At 44.3% G+C, this 14,276-nt stretch overlaps 1 protein-coding gene across 6 annotated transcripts in view; it reads left to right on the top strand.

Annotated features, from left to right (window-relative positions):
• Nucleotides 1–14,276, top strand: part of ERCC3 (ERCC excision repair 3, TFIIH core complex helicase subunit) — a 1,429,399-nt gene that overhangs the window by 210,136 nt on the left and 1,204,987 nt on the right. The window lies entirely within an intron of this gene.

Below are 14,276 nucleotides of genomic sequence, written 5' to 3'. Positions count from 1 at the left end.
ATTATGTTTTTTATACCATAAAAATGACTTCCTCTTTCCCTTCTCGTGGTTCGGTTTTATATACTGAAATATTGTTGTGTTATTCAATATAACTGTAAAATGTATGCGCTTTTAGGCATTTCAAGTTAAATGTAATGTTATTCTAAACTATGGTTTATAGCTGAAAATTTGAAATGCCTCCAAAAAAAGTCAGTTGAAGGGGGAATTTCATTTATATACATAAGTATGTGTGTTTTTATGCACAGATGTAAATAATACATACACCAGTGTATACCTGTTTGTATGCATTTAACATGAGAACCATTGAGGCTGAAAAACTTGCCGATAAATGGTACTGCAACAGTTTTGCCAGTTCCTGCGAGGGCAAAGATGTGTTTGTGCTGTCAGTGTTGTTGGTGTAGAATCAGGGAGAACATGTGTTTGATGTTACAAAGAAGAAGGAAAGTATCCAGAAGTTTTTTCCTAGACAGTGCCACTTTTTGGTGGAAGAGTGGACTCAGGCTAGCAGATGACTATATGCAGGAAGCGTCAAGGGTTATGTTAACAGTGACTTCTGTTTCATGCTGAATGTAACTTGAAGGCATGGTAGGGCTCCTCCTGGTTAATTGCTATATTACTTGGCTAGCCACACACAGTGAACATGAGCTGACAAAGAGAAGCATTAGTTTTACTGCTGTATAGGTCATGAATAATTGCTTCATGAAAAACCTCTATTTTATTTCCAGGTGGTAAATTGGGATAGTAACATTTAGTTGTTTTCCCACTTGTTGCTGTGCCTAGAGTGGGTAAATCATTCTCCAGATTTTCTAATTCTGATTCCACAAATTCATCCCCCATGGTCATTACAGTATTAAGAGTTGATGTATCCTCTGCCAATAGTTCACTTCTGAATTCTGTTTTTATTTCATCCTTTTGTTGTGTTCTTTTGTCCGCAAAGATTTTTGCGAGCATGATTTTCCGAATGTATTTATATAGATCAATCCGAGTTTGTGCTATATTCAGATGTGCAGTTGGACAGAAGTTTAAGCCTTTCTGTAATAGATTTCTTTCCTCATCAGTTATGGTTCTGTCTGATAGATTAACCTCATGGAGCTCTGCAGTTACATCCATGCATATTTCCTGATCTGTTTGGATCTGCCCCTGGTTTGCTCTCCAGAGTTTGTTCCTTCTTTGTCCCCTTTGGCCTCTCCTTGTCTTTCTAAGCTCCCTTCTTGAGATTGTTGTTTTGTCCCAATTTTGTTGTTGAAGGGCCATACACATATCTGTTAAAAAAAAAAAAAAAAAAAGTCGTTTTCTTACTGTTTCTGGCTGAGGCTGCCCCTTCGTTTTCAATTAAATCTGTATCCGTGAGGGATTCATAACTGGAGTATTCTCTAGCTGTTGTATCTAGTTGTTCTTTTCTTTTACCCTGAAACTTTTTCCCCGCTTGGAATCACAACGCGGTCGTTACAACGACAGCGTTGTGATTCCGCATACCATTACTCCGCAAGTCGGAAGAACGACTTGCGGAGGGGGGGAGGTGTTGGATTTAAAATCCAACACCTTCCCTAGTGTCCGCACTGACTGGAGTTGGAATAGTACATTATACTATTCCAACATCCAGCGCCCCCCCTCCGCAAGTCGTTCTTCTGACTTGCGGAGTAATGGTATGCGGAATCACAACACGGTCGTTGTAACAACCGTGTTGTGATTCCAAGCGGGAAAAAGGCGGCGGAATAACGTTGTAGATTCAAACTGTTGGTGACACTGCCGAAATTAAGAATGATGGCTTTTGAGGGTGTCTGGTGAAGCAGTGGCTTCAATATAAAAAAAGGCAATTGGCCTAGATGCTGATCCACGATTCTGCCCCTCCAGACCTGCACAGGTGGATGGGCTCCTCCAACCTGCTTGTTCGGGCTACTGTTTTGAAGGTCTCCTCATTGAGGTGGGATGCCAACCTGGGCAATGTCAAGACACAAACTTGGGTCCATATTAAAACAGCGCAGCCACATAAATGTGCTGGAGATGCTTGCGCTCTGTCTTGACATGAAGGCCTTCTCTGTTCTTTCTGAGAGAGTTCCATTCAAGTTCTCTTAGCAGCAACACCACCACCACTATCCATTATGCCAATAGACCGGGGCGCGTGTGGTCTTAGATCCTGTGTTGGGAGCCAATATCACTCTGGAAGTAGGCCCAGTATAGGGCAGATGCCCTGAGTCGTCTCTCCATGAAAGATCATGAGTGGGACCTTCATTCCAAAGTGACAGATATGATATTGTCAAGATAGTTATACAAGTGTAGACCTTTTCCCCACAGACCAGGACAGGAAGTGTCTTCAATTATGTGCCATATGTTTCCCTCTGAATGGTTTCCTTGGGATGCCTTCCGATTCACCTGGTCATAGTCTGGTTTATGTATTCCCTGCCTGTGCTGCTTCTTTTAAAAGCCTCTCGGAAGGTAGGCGAGGCACAGGCACAGCTGACTCTGGTAACCCCAAACTTGGTGAGGAGAATTTAGTAGGCTGACCTTTCGGAACTTCTCATTTGCCCCATCGGTGGAATTTCTCTTCCACGGGATGGTTGGGTCCTTAGCACTAGTTCTGACACTGTGTCTGCATGCTTGGAGATTGCGTGTTGTCTGTTTACCAGTTGCTTGGCTGCTAGGAAATGTATTAATGCAAGCTGTTAAAATTAATTTCCTAATTGATGTGGGTCTGATGAGTTGTACCCTTTCCAGTTCCACCTGTGTGTTCTTCAATGTGACCTGTCTCTTGCCTAAAATGGTTTGGTAGTAGAAACTTTACAGGGTTATTTTGAGGCTCTTTCTTCCTTGTTTCTTTCATACCAACCAACCTCGTTTAAGTTGCTGCTAGTGGCACTTGTGTGAAAGGTTTTCCCTACTTATTTCCCTCCCACTCCATTTATTGTTGCTGCATGGTGTAATTTAAAACCTGGGTTAACATTTCTCATGGAATTTTCGTTAAAGCCAATGCACAATTGCCTAGTTTGTCCTCGAACTGTCTAAACAGTCTTTCTTTTTGCCATAACTTCACCCTGGAGGGTGATGAGCCACAGTCCCAGTTGGGTAAGCCCCAATTTATGGTGTTCTTTCCGAATAAATTAGTTCTTTGGACCTGCACTTCATTCCTACAAAAACTGGGGTCTGTCTTTCGTACCGTTGAGTCAATCATTCTTCTGTCCTTCTTCCCTTTTATTCCATCAGGGAGGAGGTGTGGATACACAAATTGCATCCCTAGTGTGCAGTTTCCTTGTACATTAACCACACACGTTGAGTTGATCACTTTTTTAACAATGTTATATACATTTTATTGGTAGCAGTTCAGTATTATAGCATCAAATATAAATGGACAAAAACGTAAAAATAGAAAAGGGTAAATAAAGATTGTAGGAAGACTGAAAAACAAACATTTTAGCATATATATTATAATCCGGGAAAGATAAAAGGGCCTTCTATCTCCTATCAGAAGGGAGGAAGGTGGTTAACAGACCAGAGTATATTGTTAAAGCATTCTTTTCGTCAAGATTCTCATTCTAGCCAAAGTGGAAGCATATATCATAGCAAGCATATATGGTGCACACAGTAAATAATGGTTTTCCCTTTTAAGAAAAGTTCTAAATAGAGGCCAGATCCTCTCAAACTTACATATTCTGTTTTTAACCATGGGAGATCATTTTTTCATAGCCTAAAAGTTCCATTTTTATTTATTTTATTTATTTAGTTTTGTGTAGCGCAAACCTGACTCCATTTGGGTATCGGAGCGCTTCACAGTTCTATAGCATTGTAATTCTGACATTTAGAATGATTTCTTTAAACAAAATTGCCCAGTGTCTCTATTCAATCAGTCACGTGTTTGTTAAGCGCGACTACTCACCCATAAGGGTCTCAAGGCCCTGGGGAAGAGGTTAGGTGCAGGTTCCAGTCCATCAAGGAGGGGGGAGGGGGGTCTGTCGAAGAGCCAAGTTTTGAGGTTTCTCGTGAAGATTGGGCTAGATGTAGTCTGTCTGAGGTGGAGCGGTAGGGTGTTCCAGGCTCTGGCCGCGAGGAAGGAGAAGGAGCGACCTCCTGATCTGGTCTTACTGGAGCGGGGAACCACGGCGTAGGAGAGCTGGGCGGATCATAGGGTTCTTTGGGGTGCGTGGCAGTTGAGTCGGCTGTTCAGGTATCCTGGTCCGGTGTTGTGGAGGGCTTTGTGTGCGTGGGTGAGGATCTTGAAGGTGATTCTAGTCTCGATGGGGAACCAGTGGCGTGTGCGCAGGTGCTGGGAGAAGTGGCAGTGTCTTGGCTGGTTGAGGACCTGTCTTGCGGTGGCGTTCTGGATGTTTTGTAACTTGCAGATGAGGTTTTTGTTTATTCCGGCATAGAATGCATTGACGTAGTTGAGTCTGTTGGTGACAAGGACGTGCGTGACGGTTTTTCTGTGCTCGAGGGGGACCCATTTGAAGGTCTTGCGTAGGAGGCGGAGGGTGTGGAAGCAGGAGGATGCGACTGAGTTGATCTGGTAGTCAATTTTGAGCTCGGAGTCCAGGATGATACCCAGGTTTCGTGCATGGTCCATGAGGGCTTCCGAGGGCGGGGGGCCACCAGGTGATGTTCCAGGCGTCAGGGTTTGGGCCCATGATGAATTACGCTGGTTTGTCCGTTTTGAGTTGTAGACATCTGCATTTCATCTATTTGGCGACCGCTTCCATGCCTTCTTGAAAGTTGTGTTTGGCTGCGCTGGGTTCGCTGGATAGAGAGAGAATGAGTTGGGTGTCATCTGCGTATGAAACAATGTTGAGTCGTAAGGTTCTAACGAGGGTGGAGCGGAGCCATGTAGACGTTAAAGAGCGTTGGGCTGAGGGAGGACCCCTGGGGGACTCTGCAGGTGGTTGGTGTATGGTCCGAGAGGAAAGGAGGGAGTCTGACCCGTTGCTGCTCTAGACCAAACATTGGACCATACCTTCTCAGCTAACTCCTTGTTTAAATCTCTCTCCCAAAGTTTAAAAATATATATATACATTTATATTTGTGGTTTTGGTGAGCTGAGAAACTGAGCTTCCAATTCATTTGTTCTCTATTGAGCTAGATGATTCTCTCGTTTCAGTTCTCAATTTTTCCTTAACTTAGTTGCTGTGTAGTGGGACACTGTAGATGTTTTTTTTCCGCTCTTGTATCAATGGACATAAAGCTCTTCATCCTGGTTGAGACCATAAGAACTCAATGTTCTTATGGATGCAATGTACTTGGATTCCTTTTGTCGCAGAAGCTTCTCTCGGTTGTCTCCTCTCTTTAAGGCGGATATTTGTTTGATGGCATAATATTGTAATTCCTCCCATTAACTATCGTGATGTTTTTCCTTGTGCTTTGAGATGGTATTGCTACGATCTTTAGTCTTTGTTGCTCTAATATGTTCCAAGATCCTTTTCAAGATCCTCTTTTTAACTTCACAAGTTGTGCTTCCAACATATTTGAGTTTGCAGAGACATTCCACCACATAAATCACAAATTTGCTCTTACATATTATGTGTTTTATTTTTCATTGTGTGCCATTATTCAAATCCACCTCCTTTTTGTGTGCAGCTATCTTTCAGGCTTTGCATTGCTTACATGGTCAGAATCCTAATACCTTCGTCTAAGTATTGCATGATTTGTCTTTGAAATTACTGTGAGTTAACTTGTCCCCTAAGTACTGGGCTCACCTGTCTGTGATATTGGGATGATCCCCAATTATTGGTGGTAAGGTGGGATGCACGTTTAATATACCCCAATGTTTATTTTTTATTATCTGTGTCAGTTTGCTTTTTTCTGCAGCGTATCATCCCATCACAAGATTTGCATAATTGTTTAAAAAAAATATATATATATATATATAAATATATATATATTACCTACTGGCGGTCGCCAGTAGATAGTTATAGTTAGGACCCTGTTTCCATAGGAAATCCGCAACATTCTATTTGGAATAACTTTGTCGCCGGTCGACGAATCCTCGCGAAATTTTCAAAATAGGTGGGGCGCTACGCTCCGCTCCTACCCTGAAAGTCTCGGGGGGGATTCGTCAAGCGGGGGCTGAGAAAAAAGGGGGGTCCCAAAACGCGTTTTTCCCATGCATTTTTCCATAGGACCTTTAGACACAGCTACAGCCCGAACGGCTGAACAGAGTTACTTGAAATTTGGCAGAGAGGTAGTCCTCAGGTCAAGGAAGTGCCTTTTGTAGGTTTGGTGTAAATCTGTTCAGTAGATCCTGAGAAAATAGCATTTAAATCAATATATGTATCTGTGGCAGCTTACGGTGCGCTTACCATGCGCTTACGGTAAGCTTACCGTACGCGTACGGTGCCGTGCGCGAGCGTGATTCTGATTGGCTGTTAGATCTAAGTAAACATTCGAATCGGTCGAAACCAGGAAGCGGCGGCTGCCATTTTCTCTCTCGCACTCTGAGTGGGGCAGCAAAAACAAAGGCAAAAAACATGTAAAGGCGCTGTGTATTCAGCTCCTAACCACCTAGCATTGAAGAAGGTGTCCCCAAAGAACCCCCAAGGCCAAAAATTCAATTTAATTTTTTTTCGAAAAATCGCCAATTACGCTTACCGTACGCGTACGGTAAAAATTATTTAAAAAAAAAAAAACTATCCACACGATCCCCACCCCGTGTGCAAACGGTGCCCGAAGTGCTCCATTTGTGCATGGCATATTCCATATAACTGAACATTTAACAGATTACCATTACCTTTCACAACGAAGAGCACAATATGTCCTCCATGTGCGCACGGTGCGCGAAGCGCATCGTGCGTACATGGCCCATCCAGTGTAACGTGGGCACTCGGTGCGCGCAGCGCACCGCGTGCCCACCGTGCGTGCACGGCACTAACTGCGTAAAGTGGGCGCGCGGTGCGCGAAGCGCACCGCGTGCTCACTGTGCGCGCACAGTGCGCGAAGCGCACGGAACGAACTGCGTTAACTGGGCGCGCACGCCACGAATGGCGTAAAGTAACTTAGCATTTAAAAAAACGTACAAATTCACTGAAAAAACCATAGGTTTCACACACGTTATAGTTAGGAATTAGCATTTAAAAAACCTTGCAAATTCACTGAAAAAACCATAGATTTCACACATGTTATAGTTAGCTGGACATTTTCCTGATAAAAAACCAATGAAATTCCCCCGTTATAGTTAGTGCAGGCAACTATAACTCACGCGACCGCAATCCTCTGCTGATGACATATGTGTCTTTATGAAAAAAAAATATTTGTAATATATGTATAGCTAAAATTTAATGGAAGAAGACATGGGCAAATAAGTGTCTAAATACAGTATTAGCATCAGCAGAGGATTGCGGTCGAGTGAGTTATAGTTGCCTGCACTAACTATAACGGGGGAATTTCATTGGTTTTTTATCAGTAAAATGTCCAGCTAACTATAACATGTGTGAAACCTATGTTTTTTTCAGTGAATTTGCAAGGTTTTTTAAATGCTAATTCCTAACTATAACGTGTGTGAAACCTATGGTTTTTTCAGTGATATATATATATATATTCACTGAAAAAACCATAGGTTTCACACATGTTATAGTTAGCTGGACATTTTACTGATAAACAACCAATGAAATTCCCCCGTTATAGTTACTGCAGGCAACTATAACTCAAGCGACCGCAATCCTCTGCTGATGCTAATACTGTATTTAGACACTTATTTGCCCATGTCTTCTTCCATTAAATTTTAGCTATACATATATTACAAATATTTTTTTTTCATAAAGACACATATGTCATCAGCAGAGGATTACGGTCGCGTGAGTTATAGTTGCCTACAGTAACTATAACGGGGGAATTTCATTGGTTTTTTATCAGTAAAATGTCCAGCTAACTATAACATGTGTGAAACCTATGGTTTTTTCAGTGAATTTGCAAGGTTTTTTAAATGCTAAGTTACTTTACGCCATTCGTGGCGTGCGCGCCCAGTTAACGCAGTTCGTTCCGTGCGCGCACAGTGAGCACGCGGTGCGCTTTGCGCACCGCGCGCCCACTTTACGCAGTTAATGCCGTGCACGCACAGTGGTCGGGCACCATTTGCACACGGGGTGGGGAGAATGTGGATAATTTTTTTTTTTTACAATTTTTTACCGTACGCGTACGGTAAGCGTAATCGGCGATTTTCCGAAAAAAAAATTTTTTTTTTTTTTGGGGTTGGGGGTGGTTTGGGGACCCCTGTATCAATGCTGGGTGGTTAGGATCTCATGAAACTGCCTCTTTACACATTTTTGGGGTTCGTTTTTGCTGCCCAACTCAGGAAGCGAGAGAGAAAATGGCGGCCACCGCTTCCTGGTTTCGACCGATTCGAATGTTTACTAAGATCTAAGAGCCAATCAGAATCGCGCTCGCGCACGCCACCGTACGCGTACGGTAAGCTTACGGTAAGCGCACCGTAAGCGCACCGTAAGCTGCCACAGATATATATATATTGATTTAAAGGCTATTTTCTCAGAATCTACTGAACAGATTTACACCAAACCTACAAAAGGCACTTCCTTGACCTGGGGACTACCTCTCTGCCAAATTTCATTAAATTCTGTTCAGCCGTTCGGGCTGTAGCCCTGTCTAAAGGTCCTATGGAAAAATGCATGGGAAAAACGCGTTTTGGGACCCCCCTTTTATCTCAGCCCCCGCTTGACGAATCCCCCCGAGACTTTCAGGGTAGGAGCGGAGCGCCCCACCTATTTTGAAACATTTGCGAGGATTCGTCGACCGGCGCCAAAGTTATTCAAAATAGAATGTTGCGGATTTCCTATGGAAACGTGGTCCTAACTATAACTACCTACTGGCGACCGCCAGTAGGAGATATATATATATATATATATATATATATCGAGTTGTTTATTCCTGTAACTGCGCGGCCGCCGATCCGCGATGAGGAGCACCATCTCTCCCCTGAAGAGAAGCTGTGAGTTGGAACTGTCCGACTCGTTCAAACAGTACAGCGAGCCATTGACAATAATCTTTGCCCCCTTATGTCTGGACCTTACTTAAAGGATGAAAATTGTTTGAATTAACAGAACGGGTGTGTTAGACCTGTCAGCCCTTTGGCAGTTTCCTCCTCATTTTTATTATTTTTGTCCCTTTTCCCCTTCTCATTTTTTCTGTCTATCAAACTTTTTGGGGTTCTGATGTAGAGGCTCTGGGCGCTTCACCCTCACTTCCTGAGGGAGAGGCGCAAGGTGCTCCACTGAGGTATAAGGGGAGATTCGCAAAATGGTGGCTCCAATTGCCACCTCGGCACCTGGGCCATGACTGCCATGAGAGGTTCCGGAACCTTCTGGGCCCTTCTGGCAAGTTAGGCCCAAGGTGATAAATAGAGGTGGCAGGAGGGCAGCCATTTTAGGATTGGTGGGGATTGCGGAAGGTTCAGGAGTAAGGCGCCTGTGTGAGGAGGTGGTTGTACTTAAAGGGCAACAGACAGGTCCCAGGGTCTGCGCAGAGTCCTAATCCTAGTAACATCACCCCTCACCCTGTGACCGGTCCCTGAGTGCAGCCCGTGACTTTTGAGGTCCTTGTACCTGAGGAAGTCTCCAGGTAGATTGACCCCCTGACCCCCCTGGACTTTGGAGTGGGCCAGCGCCTGGGCCATCTTCTCCCCAAATCCGTGTCATCTGGGAATTTCTGGACTGATCCAGTGTGTCACCCTCTCTGACGAAGAAGAGAGGTGGTTGTGCCCCAGCCCCAGGAGTCTGGTTGCCTCAGTTCCTGTGTGGAAGCCGGCATCTTGTGATTCCCCCTGCCCCTCCACGAGACCCATTGTCGGAGCCCTGGCCGTTTCTACTTCTCCCCCCCCCCCCCCCCCACCTGAAGTTGAGAGGTTACCTAGGGTCCCTTGGCAGGAGACGCTGCCATTGTGAGGCCGAAGGCGGGGAATTGGCTCCGGGTGTGTGTCAGCTGTGAGGGAGCAGCGCGACCGCCCGTCGGAGATTCTCCTCAGTAAGGAAGTGAGGCAGTGAAGCTGCGGCCCTGGTCACATGAGAGGGGCCTGAGCGCCGCCCCCTTGTTGTGGAAAGGAGGCGGAGGCCGCGCCCACCCAGGACGCCCGATCCCGGATATCGGCCGCAGAAGGAGCGTCTGCTGACACCGAAGTCTCCTGGTAAAGTGCCCCGTGTGGTGAGATTCTGCCGCAGGGAAGCGGAGAGGCGTCCGTCATCACTGGAGAATGTACACCCGGGGGAATCCCTTGGGGGAGGTGGCCTGAAAGAGCCTGCTGTTTCGTTCCCCTCTTTACGGCAGGACTCCCTTGCTGGTTGCCCCCGCCCCCCGAGCTCCGCGCCAGAGGTGAGAGACCCAGCACCGAGAACTGTCCTGGATGAGGACTTCGCTATCAGACAGTAAGCTGGGAACACAGCGCGGTGCAGGGGAGAGAACTGGGGCCGGATTGTTCGTTTATCAGGAAGCGAGGGGGAAGGCCAAGTAAGGTCGTGGTAGTTACCGGCAGCCTAGCGGAATCAGGCACGTATCCAGGATTGGTTACTGGCAGGCTCACGACTGGTGAGGGAAGTAATAGGTTGAACCCCAGCCTCAGGAAGCGCCTAGGTGGATGGCGTAACGGGGACAGAGTAGAGCCAGGGTTATGGAATTCTACCAGTAACCTAACTGAAGGTAGCCATTGTCTGTCAACTGTACCCCTGGAGTCCCACTAATGCTTATAGATCTAGAGATTGAGGGGTGACCCTGCATTGTGGAACCGGAGGGGGTTTTTCAGAGCGCAGACGGCCGGGTGGGACCACTTAGTGGGTGTAAAGACCTACTGTGTTAGAATTATCTCGAAGGGAATGTCCTGGGGAAATGTACTGAAATGGTTTAACTCGAAATGTTGCGAAATGCTCTACCTGGAACATACGAAATGTTAATCTTTGAACTGTGGTGAAAAAGTATTCTGAGTTGTTATGCCATGTTTTATTCCTAAATGAAGGGAGCTGTTCAACCTGTAATGTAATTAACCGCTACACTCCAAAGTGAGAAACCAGAAAACTAAGTTTGTTAGGAAAAGATAAAGACTTGGAGTATTCCATAAATTTAATCGGTGTAGTGTCCTTTTTGAGTGAAGTAACGTTGAGATTGCGAGCTGGGTGTGATGCAAGCACATGACGCTGTGTTGGGAGGAAAGCCTGTGAGCCTGAGCCAAGCTACCAAAGGACGCTAGGTCCAACACCCCCACTCAGGGATGATTGACACTCGCTTAGGACTACAAGTCCCAATGTGCTTTTGGCTTAATAAATGAACATCTCCACCAGGGGGCCTTGAAATAAATAAATATTGCCGGATGGCGTAAGCACTAGCGAGTACGTGTTACCTGTTCGTAATTAAGCCCATGAAGAAGAGGATTTCTCACCTCGAAACGCGTCGGCCATGAAGAAACCTGGCATTGGGGACAAACTTGTGGGAAAAGAAGACCGGAGGTCGGCAAGCTGGGTGTGCCCTCGAAACAGCTTTCGAGCACTTTGTTTATTCCTGTAACTGAGCGGCCGCCGATCCGCGATGAGGAGCACCATCTCTCCCCTGAAGAGAAGCTGTGAGTTGGAACCGTCCGACTCGTTCAAACAGTACAGCGAGCCATTGACAATAATCTTTGCCCACCTATGTCTGGACCTTACTTAAAGGATGAAAATTGTTTGAATTAACAGAATGGGTGACACCCCAACTCAGGGATGATTGACACTCGCTTAGGACTACAAGTCCCAATGTGCTTTTGGCTTAATAAATGAACATCTCCACCAGGGGGCCTTGAAATAAATAAATATTGCCGGATGGCGTAAGCACTAGCGAGTACGTGTTACCTGTTCGTAATTAAGCCCATGAAGAAGAGGATTTCTCACCTCGAAACGCGTCGGCCATGAAGAAACCTGGCATTGGGGACAAACTTGTGGGAAAAAAAGACCGGAGGTCGGCAAGCTGGGTGTGCCCTCGAAACAGCTTTCGAGCACTTTGTTTATTCTTTTATATATATTTATATATATTTATTTATATATATATATATATATATGAGTAATTTTCGATCCACAGATAGGAAAGAGGCGGCACACCGTCCTGGTGTTTCAAGGTGTATTTAATCGCTCACAAAAACAACGCGTTTCAGCCGTAGGACGGCCATTGTCAAGTTGTCTGTTTGTTCCACAATGCCGATTTTAAAGCAAAACACGTCATCATAGACATAGAAGAAATATATATGCATCGTAAATCTCATGTGTAATTCATTAATTCTGAGATGCAATTAATCGTAAATTTAAACATAAATTCTCAAGTTTGCAAAAAATATATTTAAAGCAAAGATATATTGATAATGAGTCAAAATCAAAAACAGTTAATGCTGTTATCAAATGCTTATGCGTGAAAATGAAAGAAAGACTATAGTCCGTCCTGCAAACTACACAATCGTATGTAGATATCTGCTCAACAAATAAATTGATCAAATATACAATACCCAATCTGAAGCCATAATTCGTTTGGGAATACAAATAAAGCATTCGACTTAAAAATAGAGATTTCTCCACTCGAAAACGGCATTGCGGACACATAGAGTTGTTGAATACAAATAGAAGAAATGTGTAGTACAACAAGGGAAAGAGAGGACTGATATGTGGAGGGAGGTATTTGTTGTATATTGGATATTTCCAAATCATATCTCATTGGTAATCTGTGAAAATAATATTGTCCATTGACCCTAAATAGCGGAGGAGTAAGGGGAAATTACCTTAAAATGTAGGACAAGTGCCCAATTTCTATTATCACAGAGATCAATACAGATCACAATGAGCGTATTGCAGAATAAATGAATTCATACAACCACAGAACAATGTCTGTGCCAACCCCACCATCAAATCAGTCACAGACATGTGCATAATTTTTCAAATCATACCAAATGTGAAAAATAAAATGATATGAAAGGAGTCAGTATATTTACAAGGTACAATATATCTCAAAGTACCCATCCCAAATCACGTAATAAGCGTGATGAGTAAATAAAACCACATGTACACACAGAGGACATATCAAGGGTTGTAGAAGGTCTAGTTTGGATTAAAGGCCAATATGGGTATTAAGTTCCTCTTCCCTGTTCAAACCATAAGGAGCCCTGGTGTTTAGGTCAATTATGTATCTTGATTCCAAGATACGTAGATGTTTTTCTCTGTCTCCCCCACGTATGTGCTTCAGGACTTTGTCTATTCCACAAAATTTCAACACTGCATTGTTGCTGTTATGTGCCGTGTGGAAATGTCTCGCTACGGGATAGTTAAAATCCAAATTGGTTATAGCCCTTAAATGTTCAAGGATGCGTTTTTTTAGTTGGAGTTTGGTACTTCCAACATAACGCATATTACAAGGACACTCCAAGAGGTATACCACGTGATCTGAGGTGCACGTGATAAATTTCCTAATGGGTTTCTCCCTGCCATCCTGGGTTTTATAGCTTCTACAGCTTAGTGTTCTTACACGCTTTGCAGGAGTTGCATTTATGGAAACCCTCCCTAGCATGTAGCCAAGTTGGATTGGATTCCATGGGCTGGTAACTACTTACCAATTTGTCTCTGAGTGATGGTGGTCGTCTGTAGGTCATTGATGGAGTTTGTCCCACTTTGTCCCCAATAATAGGATCAGCTTTTATAAGACCCCAATGCTTAGTAAGCAAGGATTTTAATTTCCCAGATTTCACACTATATGTGGTTATCATACGGGGACCAGAAGTGGGTTCCTCTTTGCTAGTTTGTTTGCTACCGAAAAGAACCTCACTATGTGTGGTGGCTACCAGTTTGTCGGCGGCTTGTATCAGAATTTTCTCTTTGTACCCCCGTTGTCTGAATCTATTCATCATGGTGTTTTTCTCCATATTGAACCCTTCATCGGTATTACAGTTTCTACGGGCTCGTAGGATCTCCCCGTAAGGGATACTCCTGATTAGAGAAGGGGGGTGGTGGCTACGAGCATGTAATAATGCATTCCCCGATGTTTCCTTTCTAAAAAGGGCAGTGGTGAGTTTGTGATTAATGTTATCAACAGTTATTCTTACATCCAAGAAATCACATGTAGTTTCACTGATGGAATGGGTGAAGCTAAAATTCAAGTTATTGATAGATAATGCCTCAATGAACTCCTGCGCTAGGTCTACACCTCCGTCCCAAATGATAAAAAGATCGTCTATGTACCTTAGCCACAAGGGAACATGATTAGTGAATTTGTCAAATGTCTCACTCCAAACCACCTGTTCCTCCCACCACCCGAGAAAAAGGTTTGCCAAGCTTGGGGCAAAACAAGTGCCC

The sequence above is a fragment of the Triturus cristatus genome, chromosome 2_2 (assembly GCF_964204655.1).
Source record: "Triturus cristatus chromosome 2_2, aTriCri1.1, whole genome shotgun sequence".
Taxonomy (NCBI): domain Eukaryota; kingdom Metazoa; phylum Chordata; class Amphibia; order Caudata; family Salamandridae; genus Triturus; species Triturus cristatus.
The sequence above is the reverse complement of the archived record's forward strand: the minus strand, read 5'-3'. Positions and strand labels throughout refer to the sequence as shown.